At 32.7% G+C, this 24,509-nt stretch overlaps 1 pseudogene; it reads right to left on the reverse strand.

The window, feature by feature from the left end:
* Positions 1 to 73: 73 nt before the first annotated feature.
* Positions 74 to 21,632, reverse strand: LOC149160598 (uncharacterized; annotated as a pseudogene).
* Between the last annotated feature and the right edge of the window lie 2,877 nt (positions 21,633 to 24,509).

Here is a 24,509-nt window from a genome sequence, read left to right on the forward strand (position 1 = left end):
GATTCGAGGGACATATTTGAAAATTCAATGCATTACTACCATCAGGTGGTTGATATCTATATCGATCCTCTAATCACGACACCCTAATTATCTTATCATCATCAACTATAATTCTTTTTCGATTAAACAGCTTCGGCCCCATACCTGGAAACGGGTATGCTGGCAGATTTTCTATTGACACAGATGCAGGAATTCCATATGACCCCACATAATTACACTGTTGCCCAATTGAATGTTCAGAATTTAACCTCAATTGGTTCACTGATCGGGGTTTGTTCGCATCATCGTGATTACGATTATCAGGAGGGTTTACTGGGGTTGGATTAAGCATGAGCTTCGGGCCCATTCCCGGAAATGGGCGTGATGGCAGATTTTGAAGTGAAGAAGAGGCGGGAATTTGATATGAGCCCAGGTAACTATTCTTTTGCCAAATTGAATAACTCGACCTAAACATGTCCACTGTTGGTCTGTTGTTGCCACCGTCGTCGTGATTGGCATATTCAAATGCTATCGGTTGCTCCACTCCGCCTGCAGCCCTTAATGGATTATTCTGCAATGTACCTTCTCCTGTAAATCCATTAGCTTAAATGTTGCAATAGAGGAAACTCATCCACTCGCCCATTAAAAAGTCAAGGGAATGGGGTTATTCCAATGGAGCCATCGAAAGAGGCCTTCTTGGCTACGAAGCAAGGGAACCACTTTCTTATTTTATACTCATTTCATTATCTTTAAAAAGGGATTGAGAAGTCATTTTATTTGGTTCAAAATAAGATTAGGGAGCTATTCTAATTTTTTTGTTTAGTTCTTATAACACTAAAATTATTTATATATTTAACTTCAAAGGAATAAGTTCTAAATTTAGTAACTTTTGGTGATTCTCTTATTATCATAACTTAAATGTGCGAAAATGTAGAATGGAATGACGTTCTAAAGTCCACTATTCAAAGAGATTTCAAGAATGAAATATATTACACAAGCACATTTTGCATAGATTGTATACAAATATTTGCAGAGATTGTTTAGATCCTTACATATATGCAATGTTTTAGGGCTTTTGGATATCAACAATTTACTTCCATAGGGACTCCCACATCCACTTTTCCTTGAAATCTCAACTCCAAGATGCTTGAGAGATCCACAATGCATTAGTACCCACTCATCCTATTTGTATGTAATTAACACAGGTAACACCTTGTCACTCAAAGTTTCTCAGTCCATTTTTCATTCTTCTGCAGATTTTCTCAAGTCACAATACATTTTCATGACCTGCAATCCCACTACTATTTTTTTCTACCACATATTCTTGTTGCATGTACTATATATTTCAAGGAAATGTACCTTACCACAGACGAAAACTACTTCAAAGCAACATAACTTTTTGTTTCAGTACTGCATCATGACTCTTCATAACTCTAGAGACTCAGATAAGTCACAAGACCCTTGTACCATTCAGCTCTTGGCAAAGAAGATCCAATGGCAATGTTTCCAATAAATCCAATTCTTGTTGGAGCAACCGTTGTAAATAACAACAAGAAAACAAGTTTCAAGCCAAAATGATGCAAGACATATTGCTCATTATTTCAGAGCGTGACTCTTGATTTATGAGGTAAATATAGAAGACATTGTGGAAGCTTCTTGGTTTTCAATTGAGGTTGTCCACCTCATTCCATCCCCAAACTAACAAACATACTGAGATAATCAAAAGCAAGATTACACGAAGTGGGAGAATTTTTTAGAAGCAAAGAATTGGGAGCATCATCTTCTATAACCCCTCAAAAGTGAAATGTCCAAGAAGCATATATAAAGCTCTATGTGTTTTTATTATGGATAAGGTTATGGCTAGAAATTTTTCTCTAGTAGATAAGAAATGTATATCTGAAGTAGAGATCAAAGAGTTAGAAAAAGAGGAAGAAATCATTGACCCTACTAAATGGAATCCTCCTGAACTATCCAGTAATGATGTATATAAGAATAATATTATCTAGATCTTAAGGAATAAAGTTTTGTTAAAACAAGTCAAAGTAAAAATCAATGTGTTTGGACTTGCTACTCAAATAGTTGCACTTAATATTTTTCACTGATGAAGATATACAAAAATTTCAAAAATATGTCCAAGAAAAAAGGTAATCCTATCTCCATTTTGGAGGTATAAGAATAGTGTTGGAACCCCTTTTCCGAAGAGGACTTAATACTCCTTTCATGGTTGAACTGTTTGATATCCATCATAAGGAATATGAACATGCAAGAATAGGCACAATAATGTGAAATGTAGCTACTAGTTGTCTGTATGGTACTATATATCCAGACTATGTTGATAACTTAACAAATAAACATATTAACCATGTATGGAAACTACTATTCGGAGTCCAAGGACTTATTATGGTTGATGAAGCTAAATATCTTTCAGTAATGGTACAAACTTCATTCAAGTTTAATGATATTTCTCATCCAAAACTAAAACAACATGTGTTAAAAGATTGCATAGAAACTAGTAATTCAAATAATGAGGTAGAGGGAGTTGGTTATGAACAAGTTGGTCTTCCTTCCGATTGGTATTTTCAATATCAATCTTTAGAGGGTCATAAAAAATGAGAAAAATATCCAAGAAAAATTGTGATTAAGAATGGTCAAATGTAGTTTCTACAAGATAGGCAAGAAATTCCAAAAAAAATCATTAAGACACCAAGATATAGTTTTTCTAATCATATGAATAAAGCCCAAATTATAAATATAGAGGCATCATCTAGTAATAGTGAGTCCAAGTTGTATATTCCAGAAGACAAGAGACAGTATGTTTTATATGAAAAACCATTTTTGGTTAAGGCTTTCAGGATCAGCTCAATACGAATTGCAGATGAACCAAATGTTCCAAAACTTTATAAATCTTTACTTGGTTCATGAAAAGAAGATAGTTTTCCATTAAAAGCCTTTCAAATTTTGAACTCATCTAAAGCTACATCATAAGAATGGAATTGTAATAATCATAAATTTTGCCATGGTGGAAAATGGCCTCCCAAATCAAAATATACTACTATAAGTTCAACAAACTATAAACAAACAACTACAAGAGTTGATTGTGCTCCAATGATAGAAAATATGCCAGTGATCCAAAGGATCTTAATGAACTTTATCAAATCAACAATAACATAGCCAACTGGTGTCATCATGCCGAAAGTGCAATAGATGATTTGGGATCACAAGGAGACTTAATATTGCAGAATTTAAAGCTAATTCATGATGAACAAACTCAAGCCAAAATAGAAAAAGAAGAACGAAGAAGAATCAGAGAAGAAAAAAAAAAGAATAAATGAGAAAGATAAAAGTTTGATAACTTAAGATCTTTCGCAAGAATGACATATGACTCTGAAGATGATAGTGAATCAACTTGTTTCTTAAAGAAAGAACCAGAAAAGTACCTTTCACTTTTAGAGGGGGAAAGTAGTAGAAATAAAGAAAAACGAACTAAGTTTGAAATTAAACCAGAATTAAAAGAGTGTCAGTTGAGTATGACTAAAGATGCAAAGTTGTGTCTTGATTTTATAAGACCTAGCCTCAACAAAGCCCACATTTTTCAATATGTTCCTAAATACCCAAAAGTTGAAGAAATTATGATGGAAGCCAACAATAATGGCTATATTTTAGACTTATATGAAACAGATAATCCAAGAAATGCAATGACGGTATGGATCGGTCCATTATGGAAAATGCAATATACAACTAAATTATATAACAACACCATATTTTGGATAGCTAAAAAAAGAATGACTGGAATAGTATATGATTGGTGGATGTCTCCATATCAAGAAAAAATAGATGTAATCATCTCAACAGGGTTAGATATATTAGAAAAACTGCTCAATACACAATTTTGTGTTGAACCACATGATACAAAGAAACAAGCCATGTCTGATTTGTCCAGAATGGAAATCAGCGATTCCAGAAAACTAGAAAGATTTTCCCAAGAATATTTTAGAGTGGTAATGAAAGAAAATATTCAAGATGATTTCATGACTAGAGTTACATTTTGTTATAAACTTCCTCATAATATATGCGAACTGGTTATGAAAGATCTAGAAAAAGAAGGCAAGAAATTGAGTTCAATTTATTGGGTTGATTTAATCCACTTATGCAAAGAAAAGTTAAAATGTATTTGTTGGTAAAAGAATGCTCAATATAATGCTATAAAATCCTTCTCAAGAATGTTGTAGAGAAGTGCTTCCATGGATGCCAATGAAGAAGAAAAATCATAAGAAAAGATATGAAAAACATAAGATCAAGAAGATATCTAATCTTAGAAAACCATTTAAAAAATACAAGTACATTAAAAGAGGACAAAATGCTATAAAAGAAGGTTGTTAGTTCATATGTAAAGAAAACAGTCATTTTTTGGCAAAATGTCCAAAAAGAAAGTCTTCAAGGCTAAAAAAATGTACAAAAATAGATGAATTTGTAGATAACTGGCGAGTTGTCGAGTGAGAAGATGAAGTTTTTGATGTATATATGTTGACAGAAACTGAGAAAGAAGAAAAGGAAATTGAAGTGCATAACAATTTAAAAATGAAAAAATATGATTCATATTTTTCTAAATGTGAAGAATGTGAATATGAAATTACAAAAGAAACAGAAGAATGTTCTGAAGAAACTGAAATAGATTCTCAATAAACAGAAATCTCAGAAGAAGAAAAACAATAGAAAATAAAACTGATATTTTTTCTCTAGCTCCTGGTCTATGTCCAAGGCCAAAACAAATTGAATCTTGATATACTATTGTTCCCAATTAAATTGATAAAGTTTCAAAGTCAAATTGCTTAATGGAAATTGTCAGAACAAATAATCTTCTATATATACCTATTGAAAATTAAGTTGGAAAATAATGGTTGGAGTTGGATGGATTTATTGATATAGGTGGTTCTAATAATTTGGCTCGTCCCAATTTATTCAAAAAACAATGGCAACCATTAAGGAGTATTCTCACCTCTGAGACTATTGGAGGAAAGATTACTCTTACACATAATTTTGATGATATCAAGATGAATTTGGCGAGACAAATCATAAATATTAGTGCAATTCAACATTATGATTCAACTAGTAGTCTATTATTGGGTATGCCTTTTATCTCTTATGTACTACCAGTAACAATTTCAGAAGATAGAATTATTTTCAACATCAAGAAAAAATTTGTTCGTGTAAAAAGACTAACATTAGCATATTTTGAAATTAAGGGAAAAATAATAAATCAAAACAAAATTAGTTCATCAAGAAAGACTGAAAATGAATCCATAGATTGGAAAGAAGTTTTACAAAAATATGAAGAAAGAGTCAGTCATAGAAATAGATCTTTAAAAGATGAATCATGGTATGTTGAATTAAAAGAAGTATATAATGAATTAAAAAAATTATGTTCAAACAATCCTTAATAATTTTGGGATACGACAAGCCCACAACAAGAAATTGAGACTTTACATGATAATGGAGTTAAAGGAAAACTCATACCTTATACACCTCAATATGAATAGGAGATTAAAAATCAGGTGAAAGAATTAATAGATCTAAACTTGATATCTGTATCCAAATATCATTATTGTTGTTCTGCATTTGTGGTTGGAAATCATGTAGAAATGTTAAGGGGAAAAGTAAGAATGGTGATAAATTACAATATATTAAATGGTATCACAAAAGATTTTAATTATCCATTACCGAGGCAAGAAGTCATTATGAAAAAGATTCATAATAGTCAAATCTTCTCAAAGTTTGATATGAAATTAGGCTATTATCAAATTCAAATTAAACCAGAAGAGAGACATAAGACTGCATTCCCCTGTCCATCCAAACCAATACCAATGCCAAACACCTCAATACCAATGCCTTCAGCTATGCAAGGAAAATACATCAAATTGAAAGGAAAATACCTGTGGAAAATAAACCCTTTGTTGTGTTCCTTGAAACATCTAGCTCAGCTTCCAGTGCCTTTGCAAAATCTCAATGAAAGCCCTAGCATATAAAAACTAAAACAATTTGGTGGAAAAATGATTTTCAGCCTCTACACTTAACAAATTTCAGTGGTTTTAACCAGGTTGTTTCCATTTTAAGCCGACCTGTTTCCATTTTCAGCTGGCCTAGCCCATTGTTTCCTATTGTTTCCCACTTAGTCCGTGCCCGTGTCTCCCACTTTTCCTATGAATTAGGGTCTTAATACCTATCGCCCGCCACCCACCAATAAAGGATTATGTGCTCTGCTGCCCTGAATGCTCGTAAGGGGTATAACCGTTGGGCTTGTTGCCCTAAATACTCATTAGAGAAACACTCGTCTCATGGCTGTCAAACCATCGTCTCGTGTCTCTCAAACCCTAAGCGGATCTCAAACCCTCATATTGTAGCTCTCAAACATTGGTGTTGGTCTCTCCATTTTCTCGACAAACCCTCCATTGCAATGGGGCAAACGAGGCCCTCCTTCCGCATATAAATTTCGATACTCCTCTAGCACTGAAAATGTAATCCTTAGTTTAATAGACCAGGAAAACTTACGACAATAACTGTGGAAAACCTCTCCATTGTTCCAAACGTCATTGTGATAAACGGCATGGTTCACAAGATATGGATCAGTATGATGACTTCTTGTCGAGATACAACGTTGTTTGGGTTGTCATGGAATCAGAAATAACACCTACGTTTACCTCAGCTTCCACACTCCTCATAATATTGAGAACTAATTCTCTATTACTTACTGTGTCTCTGTACCTTTGCATGTTGATATCAGCTTCTATGACCCTCTCATCCATTATGTTGATTTTACCTAATTCAAATCTCAGTGTAGAATTTAGAGAACCCTCGAATAATGTAGAGATGGAATTCAATCTGACATAGGCCACCACCATCCGCTGCGCATATAAGTTTTGGTGTGGGCAAATATTGATTTAAAGTGGTATTATATATGGTTTTTTGAGATTTGTTGTGATTTAACAGTTTTTATAGCTGACTATGGTTAAATAACTAATAATTATATATTTGAAACATTTCAAATATATAATTATCAGTTATTTAACCATAGGATATAAGATTATGTAATCCTTTCTTGGATGACTTCATTGTCAACATTGAAGGAAACATTTTTGGAGGGTGGTATTTTGTTCATTCTAGTGGACCTACGGAAGCCATCCATGCACCCTGTTTGTTGCTCCGGGTATAAATGTTTCCTTCAATGTTGACAATGAAGTCATCCAAGAAAGGATTACATAATCTTATATCCTAGGTACAAGTGTGCATGTTGGGTCCTCACTAATCACATATGAAATTGATGAATAAACATGAGGATTTTTTTAGATATTATCACCACGTTCATATGGATCCAAACATATTTCCACCAAGATACTATGTCATCCATAACCAAAATATCATCCACATAGATACACAAGGTTAGTTATTGATATGGAGTTATGTACTCTATGGTATGTATAAGTATTATTACACCAAAATGTCATGACTAATCATCAACAGACTTATTTTACCAAGGTCCCTTAAGAATGTGGTAAAAGGTTAGCGGGAAGAATTAAAGTGGAACTTCAAAGTTTATTTTTGTGTAACCGTGACTAGGTTAGGTAAGAGGCGTCATCTGAGATCCTGACAGCAATATCAACAGATTTTACCAAAAAACTATCTCTTTCACTAGGTTTCTCGATTGAGGCCCTCAATTTCGTCGAGACCTACTCACATTGCTTAGAAGAACATAACATTCCATCCTCGAAATCCTCCACCTCCTCAAGTTAAAAAATAATATTAGGGGAAGGAAAAATTATTTTGAATCCTAACACACAAATAGGATTTTTGCTACTTGTTTTATTAAGAAATATAATTCTATTAATGAAACAAGATGACTATGTAATCAACAAATGTTAATGCTCACCATAGTTTTGGGAAAATTTTCTATCACCTAAGGAGAACATATAGATGAAGGAGATACTAAAGATGAAGCTCCCATAATAGGTACAACTTAACCCCCACCCATCAATATCCCATTCTAGTAGTTTGAGTTAGTTTGATTGTCCCTCTTTAATGCATCCATCACTACAACACATGAACTCTTGAAGCCTAATATTTTCATATATTGAAAAGTCTTGGTTGATGCAATCCCTCTACTCGAGTACTTCTCACATGGATATGTTGTGAATATATTGTGTGTAAACCTAAGATAATTTGTGATCCCATTTTTAGTATCATGAATTAAATATTCCCATCGATTCTCTACTTTATTTTGTATAAACATGAGAAGGAGACATGAAAACTTGACTTACTAGTGACGTGACCTCTAAATAATCCACAACATCATAAGATGATGCATAGAAACATCACTAAAAGTCAACCATATTAAATAGTTATCAATTTAATAATTCATTATATAATTTAATATATGTTATTTTGTAAATAAACCATGGTTGACAAAAATTTTGTTAACAATGACAAAAAATATTATATAATAGAATGTGTTTGTGTTTTTTCGTTAGCAAAAACAAAGTTGATCATATTTCTATTCGATTTGAAAAAATACACATAGTAGATACTTATAGCATTCACAAGGAATTGAGGTCATTATATTCTCATTACAAATTTCTATCTCAATATTTAAAATTCCAGCAAAAATATTAAGAAGCCCATAACCCTTTATAAAATTGATTGTAAACATCTAATATTTTAAATATTTATAATTAAATTACACCATGATAAAAGTTTCATTACTTCCAATAAGGAAATGATGTACTCTATCGTCACCTAGAATAGAGTACTCTCGCAAAGGTCTATGTAGATATGACATTCTATTCACTCAAGATTGATTATTGCAAAAAATATTTGGAGTTCTACTCTTCACCTAGCCATAGACCTTATTGCTCCAGATATTTCAAAAACAAGTCATGCATGAGCCATCAACCCATTACTATGTTGTATCTTCTTAGCCTTGTCCTCATTTACATAGGCAAAAGTGATGCCATCTTCTCCTTCTTCTCCCTCTTTATATAGAATACATTGATGGTAAGGAACCCAAACCCTATGGTCCACCTATCATTATATAATTATTCCTTTGTCTTAACATTTTCCATTCACTTCAACCTACATTATATATTACTCTTCCTTTATCTTCAATTTTGTAATAATCAATATAATAATTAATTAGTAAAATTTATACTTGTTACAAATTTCAAATTTATGAATGGAATGTCAAGAAAAGGTATCATGTAGATATTGAACATTGCATGTCTTAAATCAATATAGAATTTTCACATCTTTAAAAATGTCACCACTAACAAATGCACCAATGCTCATTTTTCACATACTAAACAAGATTTTAGAAGGAGACCAAAATGCGAGATGAACACCACCAACATAGAACTTTAATTTGAAAACCCCAAAAGCCCAACTTTCCCATTCAATAAGAAAACGATAGATAGGAAATGTAGGTGGAAATGTTGAAAAGCATAACAACTTGGTTCTTTCTCATATAACTTTTCTTGATGAATGAAAATAGTGTATTCCTTTGTTGAAAAGTATGAGCTCTGAAATGTTCCATGATAATTTCATATTCTCGGGGCTCGATTTTCAAGGCAAAGTCCAACGTTCACTCTAAATTAACTATGATCATCAATAACCGCTTGGTGAATGCTAGTAGTCAACCAGTAAACCATCCATACTAGAATTTGAAACCGAATAGGTAAAAATGAAAATTAAGCATCTTAACACAAGAGTTCAATAAGAACATGAATTTGGTTACTCGTGTCTATTAGGGAGATATTTCCATTAAAGGAAATCATAACACAAGAAACAATACAACAAAGTATAAGTGATCTGAACGATGACGTTACCAAAGATGTAAGTGAAGGACTGGGAAATTTATGGTGATGATGGGAATGATAGATCTCGAAGAAAACAGGCTGATGTCGTTGGAGAGGGACATATCATTGTGGAGGGATGGATTTAGTTTCTAAATGTGTCTCAACCCAATCTATCCAATTGGATGGGTTGTTAATCTTAGATACAGGGAGATTGGTTAAATTCAGCTTAGCAGGTTCATGATAGTAGGGGAGGGAGGTGAAATAGGGATGGGAAGCTTAACAATACTCCACAAGGAAAATATATGCTTGCATGTAAAGGTAAAGGGAATGCTAGGGGGCTAATTTTATACAAAGCAAGGGTGAATTATGCCTCTCTGAATGCACATCATGAGACCGTGTTTAAGATTCGCCATTTTGAAGCTACGAGAAGACTAGAGTGTAAGCACAAGAGAGACACTAAACATATTGTGGGTTGAGAAGAGGGCCAAGAAGGCCCTTTCTGGTTCTTCCTGTTTTAGATTGGAGACACAATATTTAAGAGTGTTTATAAGGTAAATAGTAAAGATGAGATGGATTGTCAAGCATATGTTGGTAGGGGTGTTGTTGGATTTTCATAGTGGAAAAAGTGATCTAATGGATAAAATGAATGTCTACTTCCAAAGAAAATTTCAATGTTGAGGAGCAACTTGGGAGGGGTAGCTGGTGGTTCCCTAGGCTAGTTCAGGTGCTTGTAATGGATTAAAGGTCAACTTCTACTGCAAATTCTCACGAGGAATATGATTATGCAATAAATGCACATGAAAAATTGGAAGTCAAAGTCTAGGACTCATTACAAAGGAGCGGTTCAAACAGTCACCACTAAGTTTTGAATGGGATCTAAAATTTAACTTTCTCAAAATTGAATGATGTTGGAACCATTCTAAAACAACCCTAAACAATTAATGTTAATATTTAAAATTTAAGTAAAATTTGGTATTATCCTTATCTTTCCTTTTCAAAAAGGAAAGATAAGGAGAATGTCAACTTTTACTTTAACTTTAAAAATTAAATATTACCATTAATTACTAGTGTTAGGTTTTGTAGGGCCCTGGGTTAAGATATTTTTTTTCCTTTTAATTATTTTTATTAAAAAATTAATATTTGGTGGTCATTAGTTATGTTGTGCTACATTCTTCAGAATTGGTCAATTTAGTAGAGAACTAGTCACTTTGGTGTCTTAAGGTCAGTTCAATACAAGACCAGTCTTAGCCAATCTGAACCACCAAACTAGACTAGTACAACTCTTAAACCATTGGGACTAACAAATCCACTAGTTCTAGGCTAGTTTCAATAAGAGTGTGCCCTTCTCATCTTCCTATCAAGTCGTTTTGTTGGATCCTTTCAGTAGTGGTGATTTGGAGAGTGCCATAAACTATTAGACTGTTGTGAGCACTTAAGATCATAAGTAGTTACGCCTTGACAAATAGAAATTTGCAAGGAACTAGTAGAGACATCCCAAAACATATTTAGTAATGAAATGCATGCAAGGAACTATTATAGACCTCCCAAGAACTTAGTGAGGACGTGCATGGCCAAAAAGCATCAGAAAAAATTATCCACCCTCAAAAACCCTGGCCAAAACATTGAAGTGTGGTGCAAAAAAAATTGCTGGTATGCTATTAATGCTACGAACAATCATTCCCTCTCCAATTTCACAATAAGATCCTACTCAAGCTACCTCCTCCACTATGGTTATAGTAAGTTCTTGCAAATGTGTGAGCTATAAGAAATTAAAACTACCTTGGAATCTCCACCAATGTTAGGGAACTCGACTTCTCTGCATGCCCCAACTATTTTGGGTTGATTGATTAGTTAACTGGATGATCACTGAGTTTGAATGAAGTCCCACTGCTTAAATGACCTTCCACTAGCTCCACCAAAAGTCAGAACTAGTTTAACTGACAACAACCTGAGATAATAGACCTTTATTGCTAGAAATTAGCAATCGCATATGAAGAACTGAACTCTAACTCCTCCAACTTGAATTTATTGAGTAAACTAGGTGACACAAGCCATGTCACATAAGTTAACATCGTCCAACTTGTTTGTTGATATGGAAATTCAAATGTTTTCAATTTAATCAAGGAAAAATCAAATTGAGAATTTATTGCTGCATTTTTCAACACATATTTCACTGGAATATGTTACTTTCACTATGAACTTAGCATAGTTCACATGTTAAGTTTATAAGGTTTTGGTCTGATGTGGTTCTATGTGTTGTGTATATAAAAAATATGTGTCCATCTCTTGCTATTATAAAAAAGACTCCCTATGAAATGTGGTATGGCCACATTCCTCCGGTGAGGCATCTCAAGGTTTTTGGTTCCTCCTGTTATGCCTTCATACCTAAGGAGGAGATTAAAAAACTCAGTGAAAGGAGCTCCAAATGTATCTTCTTTTGGTACTCATACCTCCAAAGAATACCATCTCTATGATGAAATGAATAATAAGTTTATGATATCTAGAGATGTGATCTTTCTTGAGTCTTCCAAGATTGACAATGTTGTTGAGTGGCAGCTTAATCGTTTGGATAGATTCAAACATTTAAAGTATTTTCAAGAGTTTGATAGTGATATTCCACATCTCCTTCTCTTAGCTCTATACTTTCTATGAAGAGCCTTGAAGAAATTAGGTTGAAGGAAATTCCTTCCCCTGTTTTTTTCAGGAAAGAGCTAAGAGACTACTAGTAGCAAGTAGCAAAATCTGACAAGCAGTGAGGGTACATGCAAGATAAAAAACAAGGATTAATGCAAATGAGTGTACTTACTATATACATATCATCAAACATCTTTCATCCCACTTAGTATGCCTTGCATCATGCTTGGTTAGTCATAATATCATGTTGGTCACAACCTCTGTAACTTAAATAAACAAGTGGTATTGCTCTTCATCTTCTAAGCTATGTAGTAAACAAGTGAAAGAGAGCAAGACACGTAGAGGAAACACATGGAATGACTATCAGTTCTTTCAACCATGCATGTCATTGAAGATAGAATGATACGACAATGATAAGCAAACTTTTAAACTATAGTAAGAGGTCTATTTTAAAAGATGTGCTTTGTTTTCCATAGCTAGCCTCCAAAGGGTTATGTATCAGATGGAGTCTTCATGCGGTCCTGATATCCTATCATACCTTAGATTCCTTGGTCTTCTTATTTTTCTCCTCAGCTCCTTGAGAGTCATCTATCATGTCATCTTTCTTTGTGGCCCCTGAGAGACATAATTGTGTAGTTTCAGCGAGCAGTGACTATTGCGGGATGAGGCCCTGAGAGGACACATTTACATTGTTTTAGCTGGATGAAAGGCACTTCTATGGGATGAGGCCCTGGGAGGACACATCTACTCAATTTTAGGATGCAAGGTAGACTCGGTAGTCAAGGGACAAAACTACATAGTTTTTGGAGACATTGGATTCCAGCTGAGGGAAGGACATTGGAGGAAACCACTTCGCAGTTTTGAATGCTAAGGGAGGTTGTGATTTCTGCGCATTGCACAGTTCAAATAGGTAAGGGAAAATCTTGAGGGTTACATATGTGAAGTGCGTAGCTCTGGAAAGTTACATGAGGCTAGGTTGATAAGGAAACTCTGAAATTTGGCGAAGTGTGGGATTAGTGGAACTGATGTGAACAATGATAAAATTTGACTACGATCACACACTTGAAAACTTAGCGATACAACATAGACCATCTAGAACATATAACACATACTTCGCTTAATGCAAGAACCTTTGTGGCATCTTACAACAAGTGCGGTTTCAATGATATACTTTGGGAGTATAAAGGAAACACTTGTGTAAGAGTGTGTGAAATGAGTGTGAAACATGTCTATGTGGTGAGGACAACCCATTCTCATAAATATTTCCCCTTGAATCAAAACAAACCTCCCTTTGCATGACAAGCGATAACCCACATGCCCAAAGATGACACGTTCTATGTAAAAATAAAAGCATGAACGACTCTTAACATCAAAAAGGGGAGCTTCAGATCATCAACTAACCAATAAGTGACTAAGGAAAGATTGATCACAATATCCATAGTAGGCTCCGAAATTTAAGTGTAAGCCAAAATTTTGGAGGTTGTTGTTGCTGCTATAGAAGAGCCATCACCTTCTTGCTAGCTTCTTTTTCAACCAATGCCTTGAATTCTACGAACTTGGAGAGTGTCTCATATTTCTTCCACATGAAGAAGATTCAACACTTTCGTGAGAAGTCATCAATAAAAATGACAAAATATTTGTGTCTGATAGTGTAGGTTGTCGAGAAAGGTCCATAAACATCATAGTGGATCCTTTCTAGGACTGCATGTGCTTTGTTGTCCCAATCATGGAATGTGGATTTTATGTACTTCCGCAACGTACATCCTTTGCATACATCCTACTGCTTAAGTGCTCCTTTAGGGAGGCCAATGGTTATTTGTTGTATAATATTTGAGGTACCATGATGCAAATGACCAAGTATTTTGTGCCAAAGTTCATCGACATCGCAACCTGCACCTTCTTCGCCTTAGTGCTTAATGCAACATAGTCTTCCACATCTAGCTTATACAGGTTCTTCACAAGACCCTCGGTCTGCGTCACTTGTCCCGTGGTTATGTGTCTCAGGAAAAATTTTCCTTTGTTGAATATCACTTCACAACCACTGTAAACCAACCACTTGGTGAATGCTAATAGACCGACCCCTAATGCTTTTCCTTTACCTTTTTTTACTAGCGCCTCATATTGAAAATTTGAAGACAAAATATTTCTTTTCTCTTAAAAAATTGTCTTAAAATCCCCCTCCGTGTAGTAGTGCCGAATGCAATGATAGACAAGTTGTCTCTAATCGTATCATCAAATATGAAAGGGATAGAAGAGGAATTGATGTTCGAGAAATCTTGTGAGTAAAAGTTGTCGCGTTCTTCTTAGTTGACTACCCCCACAAAACAAAGAACCCAACAAACCATTGTCTTTATATAAGATAACGTGAATGGTAAGTAAAATAACAACCTTGGTATAGGCGCAAGACAATAGTTGCCTGCAAGCTGGCGGACTTAGGGCATACTGTCAAAGTCAATTTTGCAGTTGTTAGATAATATTGCCTTAAATTGATATGTTTGTGTCTTAATTGTTAATTGTATTAAATAGGTTTCATTTAAAGTGGCCATTATCTTAAATATAAAGTTTTGTCTTAAAATGTTTTTGTCTAGTTTTGTCTTAAATATAAAGTTTTGTCTTAAAATATTTTTGTTTGAGAATCTTTTTGTCTTAAAGTTTATATTTAAAACAATTCAATTGATATTAATTTTTAATGTAAAATAACTAAAAGTGATTTTTTAAGATCAAAAAAAATCTTAAAAAAATGGTCTTAAAAATACCCTGTAGTAGTGACGTTACTTCACTGTCGACCATGGATGATTGTTCATTATCTCAATCCATGAAAACAATGATCTAATAGTTGAATTATTTCGGATCGATCTATGAGGATTCAAATCCTACAAGGTGAACATGTTAACAGTTATATTCAGTTGGAGACAGAAGAATCTGTCTTATTTTCCAGGAAGACATAGAAGAATCTCTTTTATTTTCTCAATTCTTGGAAAGCATAATTACGCCTTCACCATCGCACCTGATAATACTACCCGTGTCCATTGGTAATGTCCCATATACAGTACTTTTTACTCGAAATTCTGACATATTTGTAAACATTGCAGGAGCCTGTCGCTAGTCATAGAGGGTATAATGCAAAGATAAACCATAGAATACAGTCAGTGACCTGAGCTTACTCTATCAGTGAACATCCTTTGAAAAGTGAGTGAAGGATGAAATTGAGGTAAAACCACAAGTGCACTACTTCCTTTTTTAAGGCATTGAATTACAACCGGCCTTTAAACGAGGAATTTTTTCTTGAGTTTTTCTTTCTACACAAAGAATGAAGGAAGAGTATAATCACTACAAAAGAAAAGAAAAGTTAAGATAATCCGTATAAAAGCCCTTCAAGCCCTTCCAAATGAAACATCAAACATCAGATTACTATGAGATTTGAAACTTTGGGAGGTTATTATAAAACCCTCTGTGTAGTATAATTGATTAACATTTAAATAATAGATTTTATAAAAACATAATTGGTAGTAAATTATAAAATATTATATAATTGATTAATATTTAAATAATGAATTTCAAAAAAACATAATTTATAGCAAATCCTAATATTACATATTTTTAGAAAAAAAAAAACATTATAAAATTTTCATTTTATAAAATATATATATTATCATTAAACCCTCCTAAACTCTTACAATATAATTGATTAAACATAAATATATATATATATGTATATATATATATATTAATTATCATTAAACCCTCCGGAACTCTTACAATATAATCGATTAAACATAAAAACATAATTGGCAGCGAATCATCGAATACCAGTAGAACATTACATATCTCTGGAAGACAAACGAGAACATCGTAAACCTTTCATCTTGTAAAGAAAGAAATAAATTATATTTATTCGACCTGACATCTGTATTATTGTTGTTATTATTATCAGCCAGTTCTTCAAACTATCATGTAACATTACCAGGTTATCACTGTTCTGACAAGTTAAGGTTCTGACCAGTGGATGGGGAGGAAAGAATCCTAGCTGAAGGAGCAGAATGCACTTTACGAATACCTTTTCTGCTGAGCTTGTTCTTTACCGAAGTAGTCGAAACCACGACGGTGACAACACTGGTGACTACAAGAGCAGTTTTTGCTGCCGAAGAAACAGCATGACCTATTGACTTTTGAAGCCTTTGTATGCTGTGGCATAAAACTTTGAAAAAATTTCCCATGCAGTCTGTCTGTTCATTTTCCATGTATTCATCAGGAACTAATCCCCTGCATGTTTGGGAGTTTTCCAAACCAGAATCCATTCCATCTTCAGTCTCTGTTCTCCATCCCTGCAACCTCATGGCATCATTCTTCAACAAAAGGTTGGGATCTTCATATTTTTTGGCGTGCTCCTCATCTGACCTAGCGAATGAAAGGCATTCTGGTAAGAGCATGGGGTGAGATGGTTGATGCGAATTATCATTTTCAACAACTGCCTCCCCTGCGAATGCAAGTGCCTCCAGAACAACGTCCCGTTCTCTTCCCTGATGCCGCCTCAACCGCTCCACGAAAATTCTCTTACATTCCTCAAGATCAGACAATGCTGCCTCCCTGTCAGCTTGCTGCTGCTGCAGCAAAATCTACAAAGAAACAATATATATTATTTGCATAATCAAGCAATCCACATGAACTGTTAATTCATAAATTTATATGTGAGCACTCCTTAATCTTAGTCCCGTTTCTAACTTATTTGTAAGTCCTTTTCAATGTTTTCATCTTATATACAGACACTGAATATTGAATTTGCAACAACTGAATATTCAATTTGAATCTTATTTGTAACCCACTATATATCTGCGTCCTCACATTTTCACTCATTCATGAATTTGCAATAACTGCTTATTATAAATAGTTTGGATGCTTCAGACAAACATGCATGTTACACAGGGAAAGATTCATGATGCACACCTTTTGTAGGAAAATTTCTGAAATTTAAATAGTTTGGATGCTTCAGACAAAAATGCATGTTGCAAAACTTTGTAGGAAAAAATCATAAATTTAGTGTACATAAGATGACATGAGCCAATTCAACTGTTTCAACAAAGCTAACTTCACTTACATCTCTCTCAAATTTCCAGAATATTTCTGAATCTGCAACGAAATTATGCTAAGTTGCAGTAAAACAGGAATTAGAAACCAGGCAATAAGAGGTTGCTGTGTTCCCCAACTTGTTTTAGCACATATTTCATCGATCTATGTTATGGTATGATACTACAACTGACAGAGAGGGGAAACTACCTCTTAAACATTGATATGAATCCAACACGAACACCCAACCTCATCATTGTTGTTATTCCATGTCTTATGTGCTGAAAATATTGAACAGGCTAGTAGGAATCTCATCGGTTTTGTTATTCCAATTACTTGCTTAATGTTTTATGTGTTGAAAAAAATGAACAGGCAGAGGAGGCAGAGGATTCAACCAGGTTATTCTCCAAGCCAATGGACTGCTTTACATCCGAGCCACATGCCTTCCTGAATGAAGGAGAAGCTGACAGAGTGGACTGATATCACAACATCCCCCGTCAAACCAGATCACAGGAAAGGAAAAAATAACAAGAAACATATCCCTGTAAAACACAATCTATTAAATCACAGTTCCAAACCCCTAGTGTCCCATTTGTTAAAATCTTGGAGAAACTTATGTCCCCGGAATTTAACAAATTAACAAGAAAACCTACAGAGTCCATGCAACTTCCCAATCCGCTGCGATACATGGAACCATTGCCCAGAAGTAAGATTTAAAAATCAACAAAGCACCACGCTCGGTGTAAATGAGTCCATACTCCCTCAACTTAACTTGATTTGTGAATTTTGGAAATATTTTACAATTCTAAGGACAGGATTTAGGTCAGACCTGGCTCTGATTCTAAAATATTCTCAAATCATTATTTATCTGATTCTAAAATATTCTCAAATATCAAATATCTGCTTTCTCATTCTAAAATTCTCAATAAAAATAACTATCCCTCTTCGATATGATTCTAAAATATCTTCCAAATCTACTATCTGATTCTGAAATTTTAAATAAAAATGTCCACTACTCTGAATTTGGAGCTGCATTTGGTGACCAGATAAATTTAACCAGACTGATCACCATGGGTGCAGCTTTTCCAGCCTGATTATGCAACATGGTATGGTCATAGAAAAACCATACCTCTTCTGTGAACTCTATAATAACTGTTTATGGCACTGAAAGAAGAAGCTAAATGTACTCTACAAATAAATAAAAACGAATTTGATTAACTGATATTTATAAGTAAATCATATTTTATCTCTATATATATTCAAATCGAAAAGTATTTAATTCTGAAATTCTAAATAAAAATAACCGTCTATATTAAAAAAATTCCACTACTCTGCATTTGGAGCTGCATATGGTGACCAGATAAATTTAACCAGATTGATCACCTTGGGTACAACTTTTCTAGTCTGATTATGCAACATGGTATGGTCATAGAAGAACCATAACTCCTCTGTGAACTCTATAGTAACTGTTTATGGCATTGGAAAGAAAATCTAAATGTACTCCACAAATAAATATGAATCACCTTGGGTACAACTTTTCCAGCGTGATTATGCAACATGGTATGGACATAGAAGAACCATAACTCCTCTGTGAACTCTATAATAACTGGACATAGAAGAACCATAACTCCTCTGTGAACTCTATAATAACTGTTTATAGCATTGGAAAGAAAATCTAAATGTACTCCACAAATAAATATGAATGAATATATATATATATATATATATATATATATAATTTTTTAAGAATTTTTTAAATATTTTAGGTTTTTTTAATAGCTAATAAATGTAGATTAAAGTGAATTTATAACAAGATAAGGAATTTAAAAAAAATAATAATAAATATTTTGTGGTAATGGGAAGAGATCAAGAAATAGTAAACATCAAGATAATATTTGAAAAAAAATCATATTTATAATTCATCTTATAAGAAAGTGGAAGTTAGATTTTCAGAATATATCATGTAGTAATATGATAATGTACTAGAGAGATAAAAATATTAACTGTAAAATTTGGAACAATTTAGAAATTTGATAAATCTAGCCTAGATGACATTAGGAATGAGATTGGGTATGGGAAGGGAGTGGAGGGAGAGCAAAAATCTTTTGGTTTTCTTTGGTTCTCCTATTTACTAAGAAGCTGAACAGTAGAGAGTTTGAGCTAAATAGTAGCTATCATGCCTCCAAAATCAGAGGATACTATAAGGGTTCAGGGTTCATTGTGATATGACTGATGAAAAAATTATATGCAAATATTGCCAAAAATCTATTGAAGGAGGGGGTATTAACAGGTTCAAGCAACACTTGTTGGGATAGGAGGCATTGTAAAGCCATGTGGAGCACTAAATGAAGTAATAGGGCCTATTAGGGCATAATACTTTCACAAGTTTGAGACTCAAGTGAGAAAGCCATGTGGAGCACTAAATGAAGTAATATGACCTATTAGGGCATAATACTTTCAGAAGTTTGAGACTCAAGTCACTGAACCACCAGCATAGAAGTTTGTGGCTCAAGTAGTTGCAAAGTTTGGGAGAAGTTTGTGACTCAAATAATTGCAAAGTTTGGGAGTTGAGACTCAACCAACTGAGTTTGATCATGATGAGAATTTTCAACTTTCAAGTGATAATGTTGGTCACTAATATCATATATGTAGACTTGTAGTAGGCCAGTGGCCGCATAGCTTGTAGGTTTTGTTTTTTGACTCTAGAGGTCATTTAGAGCTTGATTGATTATATATTTTGTTGTTGATATGTATTGCACTTGGTTCTATTTTGACATATTCACCTTTACATGGTATATATATGAGCAAACTTTGCATATTTTGTGTTTATTGGTTTGGAATCACTGTTTTAAATCTTAAAAACAGTCTTTTCCATTAAAAAATATTATTTCATGTGTTTTTTTAAAACATGTTCATTGAGATCTAACTAGACCCAATTTAACTCTTCAAATTTGGCACATGTTCTGCACCTATTCTGATTTTCAAAACTATGATATATATATATATATATATATATATATATATATATATATATATATAATCAATCAAAGATTTTTTTAAATATCCATAAAGTTTTTTTAGTCAATAAATGTAGATTAAATTGAATCCATATCAATGTAAGAAGCAATAAAGAAAATAATAATAAACGTTTTGTAGTCTTGGGAATTGAGCACCAAGTGAGTCAACATCAAGATCATATTTTGAAAAAAAAAAGCTATATTTCTGATTAATGTTACGAGAAACTGGAAATTGGATTTTCATATTTTATATATATATATATATATATTTTGTAGTAATATGTTAATGTAGTGTAAACTATACTTATAGATAAGTCTCAAAGATGTGGTCAAAAGTTTATGTTGGGGTGGATATATCATAAATATCATGTAGTAATATGTTAATGTAGCGTATAATGTACTATGGAGATAAGTCCCTAGGATGTGGTCCAACTGATAGGTGGGGAGGTTTGGTTCCCCAAGTCTTCTGTTCCAATCTTGGGCAAGACTATGTATGTCTAAAAATTACTCAAAACATAATTTCTACAGTTGAAAAAAAAAATACTATGAAGATAGAAAAATTAACTGATTTCTATAATTGGAAAAAAAAACACTATGATAAAAATAAAAAAAATTAACAATAAACTTTGAAATATTTCAACCATTTCACAAAATAAACTTTGAAATATTTCCACCATTTCACAAACCTAACCTAGATGACATTAAGAATGGAATTGGGAGCGAGATGGAAAGAGAAATGGGAAAGCAGATTCAACGTGAAGAGTAATCTGCTAGAATAACCTCTATTGTGCATCTCATTCATAATCATTTCACATTTTTATATCCAAACCTGCAAGCAATCAAGTTGATCTTCAATAACCTCCAAAGCATCTCGAATGGAAGAAAGCCTCCTCGCTTCCATGGATCTATCGACGCCTACTTCAGACTGCGAGAACTTACCTCCATTCACACATCCTCTTTTATCACCCTCCACAAAAGGTGCCATGTTTTCGCCGTTGATTTCAGAGTCACACTGTAACACCCTCTCTATGGCGTCCTCAATTTTCGCATGCAGCTCTAATGCCTGGCCCAACACAACTGTTATCTCTTCCATCTCCATTGATATTATGATAAAATTATTAATATCCAAGTGAAAGTCAGTGACTGTGGCCTTCGGTTATATAATTGATTCAAAGCCGATAAATACTGAGCAACTGACCAAGTACAATATGGGAATCGAAAGCTTCGGCACCTGGTAAAACTACGCAAAAAATGAAGAGAAAACCTTATATTTAAGGTTAGCTATGTTGCTAGCTTAACAGTAGGAAAGGAGCGGGGGTTAATGAATCTCAAAAAACAGCGTGGCTCAGTATCAACCATACACTTCATACATTCCTTAAAGTTCAGCTCGGTTGCACAGTAGAAAAGGAGGGGGGTGAACGAATTTCAAACAATAGCCTGTCTCAGTACTTGCATAGAATTTTTAAAGACGGGAGAGCAAGGAATTGAGGCAAAGCACATGCCACGAAGACCTTAGAAACGCAAAGGAAGGTGAGACGTAGGAGCCATCAAGTGGAGAGGGCTCCTTGGCTCGATACGTATTTTATTCTTGAACTTCGCAGAGGCTACGATCCCAACGCTTCAGAATTCGATCACCCCTTACGTTTTGCTCGCCTGATTAGACAAGTCTAGAAGACTTTGCGAGGGTTACCGTGCATTTTTTGGTACCGCAGCAACGATCATGTATTCTCTAGATTTAGCTAGAAACGTCAAGAAGGATCGCCCTTCTCTCGATTTGACTGGAAATGTCAACTAGGTTCTATTATTATCAACGTTGTCATTAGGTCGATCTAACTACGAAAATGGACTATAACCTAATATATGGACTATAACCTACTATTTTTTATAATCGTATATATATTTTCAGTAGGACAAGGTGGACTCCATTTTTATCATATCCAATATATCACTTAAATAAGGATACATAATTGAACTAGTAACTTCACATCAAGAAGTATCAAAAAATGCTTAATAAGAGCACCTAGTCACCTCTATCCAAGACCTCATGGACCTTTTATATCTTATATTATGTAAACATTTTTACAATTTTAAATAATTCATTTATTTTAGTTAAATTAAAAAATTTCTTTTAATATTTGAATGTCTATAAGAAAGATTACTACATTGTTAGTCAGTTCTATAGGGAAGAATGCTACAATAATTTGGGTAACAATGTTAGATATTTTAAAAAACTTAATATCCATTAATTATGTTATTAAATTATTTTTGTATTATCCTCTAGAATTCTTAGATTTTATTTTTTTAACTTTTTCTATAATTAATAATACATTTTATAAATAATTTTCATTTTTCATCTCTTCTCATTCTTTGATTTTATCCTTTCTTTTTATTTTCTTCATCATGTATCTATTTCTCGTTGCTTTCCTCTTTTTCTTCTAAACATTTCTCTTTTTGACCCTCTTCTTTTTTCTTATATTTCTAATTATATTCTTCATTAATCTTATTCTCTGATTTTCAAGGCATATATTTTTCTATTTCCTTCATTGTGCTTTTATTTACCCTCCTATCCAACCCTTCCATTCTATTTATTCCCTTCCCTTTAATATTAACTTTATTTTTTATTTCTTTTTTATTTAGAGGAATCAAGAACTTGATCGAGCTCTTACTTGCATGATATCAGGTCATTTCCAACTACTATTACTATAACCTCTCTTACTTGCATGATTTTCCACATCTATAACATCTGAGTGAGCACACACTAGTGTGACCCATGAAGTGTCCACAAGGTTAACTGGAGGGATTTGAACCTTAAACCACACACTTCATATAAGACTTCATATCACTATTATTGCCAATAAATACAACAAGGTTTTCCTTTATTATAATACTATCTTAATTTGATTTTCAATTTATAGCTCTTTTATTATTACTTTATGAAGAAAGTGTGAAAATGTTTTTATTAAATCACCAAATAATTTAATATTATATTGTTGAAATAAAAAAGTTATATATATATATATATAATTTAAATAAACTAGAAATTAAATTTCAATAATGATTAAATCATTTTAATTTCAAATTTTAAATAGTAATACTTTTAGATCTTAGACTTGTGTGGTCTATATTGATAATAAGATTGTTTTTTGGATTAATCATGCTATTGAGATTTTGTCTCAATAATGTGATTAATCCGAAAAACAATCTTATTATTAATAATACTTTTATTAAAATTAAATAATCAAAATTTATTATTATTGTTTTATTTAAATAATGAAAATATAATTATTGTTAATTAATTATCTTATTTCATTTTAACACCTCAAAACATAAAACATACCAAAAAAAAAATATCACTTAATAAGTTTTATTGGATTGTATCGAATTTTATTATAAGAGTATATAAATTATTGTGACAAATTTAATTATAAAAATATATAAATTAAGAACGATGTTAGGTTAAATTTTAAATTTCAAATTTCACATATTAAGTATTTTTGCTAATAATATATATCATTTTATTTATTTATATTTATATTTAGACATATAAGATGTAAATACTATTAATTTAAAAAAATGTATTTATTGATTAAGTGATAGAAATAGTAAATGATTAATAATATATATTTTATTAAATATCAAATTGATAAATAAGTTATATTTAGTAAATAAATAATAATTTAATAAAAATATTTTATATTTTGATATTATAATATTATAATAAATTAATAATAAAAAACATAATGGTTTGATATTAATCATTTTTTTTCTTTTCTTTTCAATTTAATTCAAAATTACTTTATCCACTTTCAAAACTTAGTACTATATTTATAAAATTAAATAATAAAATATTTATAATAAATAATAAATATTTTATTGAAAAATAAATTTTCAAAATCATTATAAATCATCACAACTTTATATATATTAAAAAAATATATGTATATAATAATGTCAAAACTACTTTCCTGTAATAAAA

This window comes from Pinus tabuliformis, chromosome 5_2, assembly GCF_031772625.1.
Source record: "Pinus tabuliformis cultivar Carrire ecotype Pingquan chromosome 5_2, CPIR1, whole genome shotgun sequence".
In the NCBI taxonomy this organism is placed as follows: Eukaryota; Viridiplantae; Streptophyta; class Pinopsida; order Pinales; family Pinaceae; genus Pinus; species Pinus tabuliformis.